Source organism: Mustela nivalis, assembly GCF_964662115.1.
Source record: "Mustela nivalis genome assembly, chromosome: 1".
NCBI classification, from domain to species: domain Eukaryota; kingdom Metazoa; phylum Chordata; class Mammalia; order Carnivora; family Mustelidae; genus Mustela; species Mustela nivalis.
The window spans coordinates 206770871-206778372 of record NC_139020.1 but is presented as its reverse complement, the minus strand read 5'-3'; the positions used below and the strand labels follow the sequence as shown (position 1 = coordinate 206778372).

Sequence of the window (7502 nt, the reverse complement as noted above, 5' to 3'; positions counted from 1 at the left end):
TCCCACCTAGAGGGAGCGGTGTGGACTGGAAGACTGCAAAGAAGGCTCTTGGTTGCCTTCCTTCCCTGGCTCCCTGAGAAGCAGGACCTCCTTTCCGATCTGCCTGTCTTTGTAGAGTGACAGATGGGTGAACAAAGTGTGTCTGGGTCACTGTCAGGGACGGGGCAGGCGAGGACAAGCTTCCCGGAGGGGCGGGGCACAGAGCGGTGCTAGGCGGGGCTGACCGCTAGAGGACGACAAGGCTGCGCGTGCAGTCGTGGGCGGGGTATCGACAATGCTGGGCACAGCGATTGGCTCGTGGCGACGCCCTCCGCCAAAGAGGGCCAATTGGAGAGGGACTCCTCTCCCGCCCCTCCCCGCTGTTCCCGCAGGTATGTGCTCGCGGACTCCAGCTGGCCGGCGTGCTTCTTTGCGCCGCCTGGAGGCCTGCTCGGGTAGAGGCGGCAGCCCCGGAGTGCTCGGCATTTCTTTCACCCTTTTAGTCTCAGCTGCGGGCAGATGCCGTCCTCGGACTTGGCTCCCTCTCTAACTGTGCCCCTCAGCTCTCAAAGTTATCCGAAAATGTCCCTCTTGGGGATTTCTTCGTGGCACATGCACGTCTCAAGCCCAGGTCCCCTGCCGGCATTCCCAGATACCAGCACCCCAGATTTTCCTGAGTTGTCCCTTATGTCTCAGCCACCCCCAAATAACACTAGCTCAAGATCCTCCGGTCCCAGTTATCTTCGGATGCCCAGTGTTTCCCTCAGAGTCACCGCTGGCTGCCACCAAAGATTGTGTTCAATCCCCCCTCCACTGGGGCCAGGCACATTCAGGTCAATGCCCTGGGCTTGGGGCATTCCTCATAATGACCCCATCTAGATCCTTCCCAGAACAGTGCTGCCTATCATCACAACAGCTCTGAAAGTCAGGGTTTCCCTCAGGGTCACCCCCTAATCCCAGGACACCCCTCAAGGTCACCTTTCCAGCCTTCTCTGCCCATGTGACTACGTTGTGCCCTTCCTCGGAACAGCTGGGACAGGAATGGAGATCTGGGAGGTCAGGAGCTCAGGGTGCGGGGGGCCACCAACCCTCCCCACCCAAAAAGCCAAAACTGCAGGGATGGAAGGAAGGAGTAAGCCCCAAACACAAACTATCAGACCTTCAGGAATGAGGCAGGGGGCAGCTTTTATTTAGCTGGACAACAGGAACCACACACAACACAGACCCTGCCTCTACCCTGGGTGGGACACGAACCCCAGGCCAGGCCTGACACGTTAGGGGGCTTCTCTCTGGTTCCCCAGTCTCACTCCAAAAAGAGCCCCATCCCATCTGATTCTGGACAGTCTCCTCCACTCTTAGACACCCTGGCACCACCAGAGGACTGAAAAGTCCCAGTTATGTCCTTTCTGGGTTCACAAGCACCTTGCTCCCCTCCCCTCCCCTCGTGCCAGGAGGGTGTCAAGGCTCCTCCCTCCGAGTTTGGAAGCTGCAGGGTTCTGTGAGAAGGGGCCAGGCACACTCAGGTCAGGCCAGCCTGGTTCCGGAAGCTGGAGTTGGCATTTAACGGTCTGGGGGCCCAAGGCAGCTTCCTCTTGAGTAACAACTGGCTGCCGGGAAGGTACAGGCCTGGCCCATGCCCCACCAGGCTTGGGAGAGAAAGACTCCAGGCTGGGAGTGTTGTTGGGGGGAGGGGTGCAGACACAACTTTTCCTTTATTCGTGGAAGGGCCAACCTCCCCAGGAGTGCAGGCCAGCTGTAGGTATGATTATGCAGGGGGGAGGCCCTCCCCAAGTATAGAGCTGGGGGAGGGGGCCAACAGACAGCTGGGTCCACCTAGCCCATTCCAGGCTACCTCCCTCCCCAAGTCCCTCCCCCAGACATAGGTCTGGGTCTCCCCCACCCCCCCCACAGGCATCAGTCCACCCCAGGAAGGCAGGCGCCACAGACTCCAAGGGGGCTTGACTCCTGTTCCTGCTGAACTGAGCCAGTCTGCACAAATCAACTGTGTTTCAGCTCAGTAGGCACGGGAGGCAGAGCCCAGGGAGGCCCGGACAGCCAGCGGGACAGAGGCAGAGCCAGAGGAGGCGGGGTCCCGGGGGGCGGAACTTAGCCACTGTGAACACGACTTGCTGTGGACTCTGCTCACAAGCAGCTAAGCCCTGCTCCCCAGGCCAGACATGGACAACAGGAGCCTCTCTGCCACCCAGCCCCAGTCCGGTCCTCAGCGGTGGCGGTGGCGGCAGCGGCGGCGGTGGCAGCCCCAGAGGCAGGGCTCAGGGTCGGTTGGAAATCCCTGGCAATGTGATTTGAGACAGGCAGCAAATCCCATCCCCAGGAACCCCAGCCGGCCGTGGCACAGGGGTGGGGGGGCACCGGGTGGGGCCAGCGACTGACACCTGGGGGAGAGAGAGAGAGCAAAGGAGGTAATGAGATTTGAAGACAGCTGTCCTCCAGGGCCCCACCGGCTGCTGCCCACTGAGGGAAGCCCTTCTCCCCGCACGCAGCAGCAGCAGAAGGCAAAGCTGTACCACGAGGCCGGGCACCCCCGCCGCAGCCATGCCCACAGTCCCAGAGGGAGAAAGGCCCAAAGGGATCCTGGAGGATCCCAAGGAGGCTGCAGGGACTCCCAGAGCCAGGTCCCCCCCCTTTTCCCGTCCCCCCACCACCACCAGCAAGCCCTGGGCGGGCTAAATGGGGCCATGAAGAGAGGAAGTCGAGGGGGTGGCAGGCAGGCGGGTGAGGAAGTGATCTCACCCCAGCTGGCGCCACTTCCTAGAAGCCTGAAGGGCAGGAGGAAACCACCAGGGCCTGCCCCCCCCCCGCCCCGTGGCCCCGTCTCCTCAGTGGCCAGGCCTCAGCCCACACCCCACCAGAGCGGATGCCGGCGGTGGGTGTCCAGCTCTCGCCTTGGGCACACACATCCCCAAGCGCACCAGACCCAGGCTCAAAGTGCAAGTACCCACTTAGCACTTTCCCAAACGCCTTCCAGGCCTCAGTTTCCCCATCTGTAAAACAAAGCCAAAGGCCCCAATTGCACAGCACAGGGAGGTTTCACCAAGAGTGTGTATGTCATTCAGCAAGTGCCCAGCACCAGGACCACCTTCCAGAAATTTCAGGAATCAGTGCAAAATGAAATCATGGGGCTCCTTCTTCACAAGTTAAGAATGTCAAGACGCTGACAGCAGATCATTAATCCAAGCCTCGGGTCGTTCTGAGCAGGTGAGACCCTCTGAGCTGCACAGTCACAAGCCTGTGAAGCCGCCTTATGTTCAGTAAATGGAGATCTCCTTAATGGAAGAGCCCTGTGGCTAGGACATCCCCAACTCTGGAGCCAGTCTGGGCAGATCTGAACCTCAGCTCTGTAGCTCTGTAGCTAGATGACTCCTAGAAATTCACTCTCTGGGCCTCCCCTTCCCTGTCCGCAAAGCAGGGATGATGTCGTGGTAAGGATCTCAGAAGTGACACGTGTAGCTAGGATGGGGCTGTGCTGTCATCATCAGGCAGAAACAGAAAAGACGGTGGAAATGAGGACTCCGGATACGAGTGGGACTCTGGTGCCCAGAGGTGGGCACCAGGCGCGCGCCGCTGGGAGACAGGTGGACAGAGATGTCCCGCTCTGTTCCCGGCCCCATCCCTTACACGCACACACAGACCCCAGTCACCCGCTTTCCTAGCAGGCCCCTGCCCAACCCTGTCCCCTCAGGGTCTGGGGGCACCAACTGGGAACAGACAAGGCCCTGCAGGGCGGCCGGCCTCCCTGGGCCGCCTCCGGAAGTGAGACAGCACATTCATGTCCCAGGGACGAGAACGGGAAGGGCGGCCATTTGGCCAGGCCCGTTTCCTGTGGGGTTTCCCCTGCACGGAGCCCCGGGCCGGGGCCAAGGCCACTCCCCATTCCCAAAGGCACAAAAGGCCTGGGTCTCTCATGGATGGGGCACGGCCACGCAGGTGCCCAGGACCCCCATTACCCATGTGTGCCTCTTGGGCTCACGGGAGACAGTGTCCCAGCAAGGCCAAGCTCTTGGCAGCTAGAGGCGTGGGGAGAAGATGGGCCCCTGGGCCGGCCAGAGGGAGCAAAGCAGGCCCCAGGCCACATGGACTTACGCATGTATGCATGTACGTGTGTGTGCCAGAGAATGGGCCGCAGACAGGGCGTGGAGGCAGGAGGAGAGCAGGCAGGCCTGCTCCCACCCCCCCCCCAACCCCGTGCTCCAAGAATGAATCAGGGGCAGCTTCCGCTGGGGGCGCCACCACCGCCGCCCCCAAGCCTGGTCCCCAAATACTTTCCACCCTCTCGGAGCAGCTGGGATCGGAAAATACCAAGGGCTACAGGCCCCGCCCTGCCCGCCACCGCCCGCCCTCCCAGCCTGTCACTAACGCTTTGCCTAATGGGCCTAGACTCTCCGCAGAGGCTCCCTGGGCTGGGCCCCGAGCCAGCCGCCAACCTGGGCTGCCCAGCCAAGTGCCGCCTGACCACCAGCCCCCCATCCATTACCCCGGTCCCAGCACAGCGACCATGACAACCTGCCCGATGGGCAGCCCTGGGAGGCTGGCACCTGGGTGGTGGAGGGCAGGAGAGTGGCAAGTGGGTGGGCCCCCGCTGCCCACCCAGGGCTGGGGGGAGGGGGCAGTCCCAGGAAGGGGTGAGTAAGTGAGCACTGAATCACTTGTTATAAATAGGGGAGCCATGCAAGTCATATCCCAGGCCCCACTGCGCCCAGCCCCACCAAACTCCAACCCCTGCCTTCAACTTTAATCCCCCTAGGGTCAGTCACAGAATTCCCAGGGGCCCCCTGATGTCCACACTGAGAGCCCTTAACTGAGGGGCACACCCTTCTGTCATGTTCACCCCTTGCCTTGTCCTCACAGGTCCACGGCCCAGCCCCGGGCTACGTTTCGGGGGACCACTGGCCTCAAGGCAAATCACTGGCTTCTGGGTCCCGTCCCCCAAAATTCCCAGGCCCAAGGCTCAGCGCCCCCAGGATCCTCAAAGCACTCTAAGGGTGTGGTGACCACAGTTCTGGATGGTGATGCCAGACCCAGGCCAGGGGAAGGCCAAGGGTCTTAGAGGCTCAGAAGTCAGCTTCCTGGCTGCTCGCCGCTCAGGCCCCCCATCCCAGACCACCCAGTCCTTCTCTGCCCAGGGCCACAGCTCAGTGACCACACCCAGGGTGGCGCCAGCTCCAGCACCCTGGGGCAAGGCGCCGCTGGAGCGTGACTCAGCCGTGCCCAGCATGGCGGCGTCCTTCTCTGCCCAAGGATTCCCACACGCCCACGCCCACTGCCCTCCGCGTCTTCCTTCCCAGGTGACCAGCCTTCTGCAGACACACCTCCGTGTCCATCCGGGACACCCGAAGGCAGGAGAGAAGGGGGCCAGAGCACCCCACAAAGGATCTGAAGGCAAGGGCCTGCCACTGGGAGGGGAAGCGCGCTTCTCTCTGCTTGCTTTCCAATGCTCCCCATTTACAGATGGAGAAACCGAGGCCCACAGGAATTCTGAGTCCGGCCCAAGGTCAGGCAGTAAATCTAAGGAAAAGTCAGGACGGCTCCAGGCAGAAAATGTATCTAAGTGGGAAGGGGCTGGCCAGCCGGTGCCGTGAGGGGTAGGAAAGGTGTTTTCTTAAGACCCTCCCAGGGTTCACCGCAAACAGACCTCCCCCCTCCACTTGGCTTCCCAAGGTGAAGGGCACACTCTGAAAAACACCTTAAGGTCTATCCAAGCACCACCACCTAGGCCCATAGCAGGCCGGGCACCCTGAGCCCCTGTCCCCACCCTGAGCCTAGGGCCAGTCACCCTAGGACTGCAGATGGGACAGGGATCTGCCCAGCAGTGGCAGCCTGCACAGAACATCTGGCCTTCTCTTAGCAGCAGGCAGGGGGGGCGTACGTGGGTTCCCGGGAGGACCCCTGGAGCATCCGCTGCCACTGTCGCTCTCCAGTGAGCAAGGGTCTGCGGCGACTTGGAGGCCGGGCTAGCACAGATAGGCCCGACCCCCTGGACACACCCTGTCACGCATGTGTTCCGCGTGCCAGCCCTGGGCCAGGCCGGCGGCTCTGGGCCCCCTCTGAGGCCCACAGACAAGGCTGGTCAGTTGGGGTCTTGAAGGAGCTCCCAAAGGACATCCTGCAAGGGCAGAGGCCAATGGGTGCCCTTCTGGGAGCTAGGACAGAGCTGGCAGCAGGCCCCAGGGCCCCGTGCCTTCCCAGGACGGAGGCATGTGAACACATGCACACGGGCTGGCCTGGGCAGGGTGCGTGGGCGAGCGGACAGGGTGTGTCCCACAGCACCTCGCCTCTAAGCCGGGGCACCTGTTGGGTACTGCCCTCCAGCTCCGGCTGCCAGAGGACACCCTTTGTGCCAGGGGTCCCGCACCCATCCCAGCCCTACCCTCACATACCACCCGTCACCACGAGCGGGCAGCTGGTTAGGGCTGAAGCGGGAGGGGGCAGGTGACAGAGGGCCAGCTGCACCTTCAAGGCATTCAGGAGGCCACAGGGTCTGGCTCGGCCTGGCTGGGCTGGATAGGCAAGTCAGTGTAAGGCCGGGGGCTTTGGTGGCAGTCAAATCCAGTGCTGGGATCAGAGGTCAGTGAGGGGCTAGAATGCAAGGTTCAGGTTTTAGTTGGGGCCCTTCCACCCTCCCGGAGCCCAAGGACATGAGGACTGCGGCTACACAGGGTCGGAGAGTCAGCCCTCCAGGACTCTCCCAAACCCTGGGCCAGGAGGAGCCAGGAGCGAGGAGAAGGGTCCCCCAGTCTCCACCAAGCTGGGGCTACAATGCTGGGCCCCCACCCCATCTCCTCAATGGAAGGCCTCCGCTCCACTCATTGGCTGACATGTCGAGAACTTGACTGTGACCCGCCATCCAGGGAACTCTGGGAGACCCCTACACACTCCTCCACCCCATCCCACCAAAGGCCTGATAGGCCCCCCAGGAGCCCAGGCACCGTATATGCATCCCTTCTAACCCCAAACCAGGCATGTGCCCTACCCCTTCCCACCCTGCCGCTGAATCCCTGCGCACCTTGACCTGCCCCAGTGTCTGGGGGACCCGCCCTCCCCACCACGCTCTCACGGTCTCATGGGTCTCCGGTGGGGGGGGGTGTCTAGGGGTCCCCACTGGGCTCCCGCGGAGCGGGTAAAGGTTGGGCCGCCCTTCCCCCGCTCCGTAGGGGGCGCCCCAGGACTCTGCCGCCGCCGCCGCCAGATGCACGATCCCCGCAGCCCCCCAACCACCGGCGGCGGAGCGGCGCCCTCCCCCTCGCGAAAGGCTGGGACCCGCCGGGCGCACCCCCACTCCGCCCACGAGTCCGGCGCGGAAAAGTTGCCGCCGCCGCCGCGGCGCCGCCGCCTCCCTCCCGGTTCCCTCCCCGACTCACCCGCGGGGGAGGGGAGCCGGCACTCGGGGCTCGGGCCGCCGCCCGGGGCCCGGCGGCAGGGACGTGGGCGGACGGCTGGCCTAGACGGGCCGGGGTCGGTCGCCGGCCGCGATCCATCCCACTCACTGGCCGGCCCGCCGCGGG

The 7502-nt window shown here is 63.2% G+C and overlaps 1 long non-coding RNA gene across 1 annotated transcript; it reads right to left on the bottom strand.

The window, feature by feature from the left end:
- Window positions 1-1147: 1147 nt before the first annotated feature.
- LOC309864388 lies at window positions 1148-7502 on the bottom strand. The gene is made up of 2 exons (XR_014311492.1): window positions 6451-7502; window positions 1148-2375 (listed from the first exon to the last, which is right to left on the bottom strand). It is a non-coding gene; the product is annotated as an uncharacterized lncRNA (long non-coding RNA).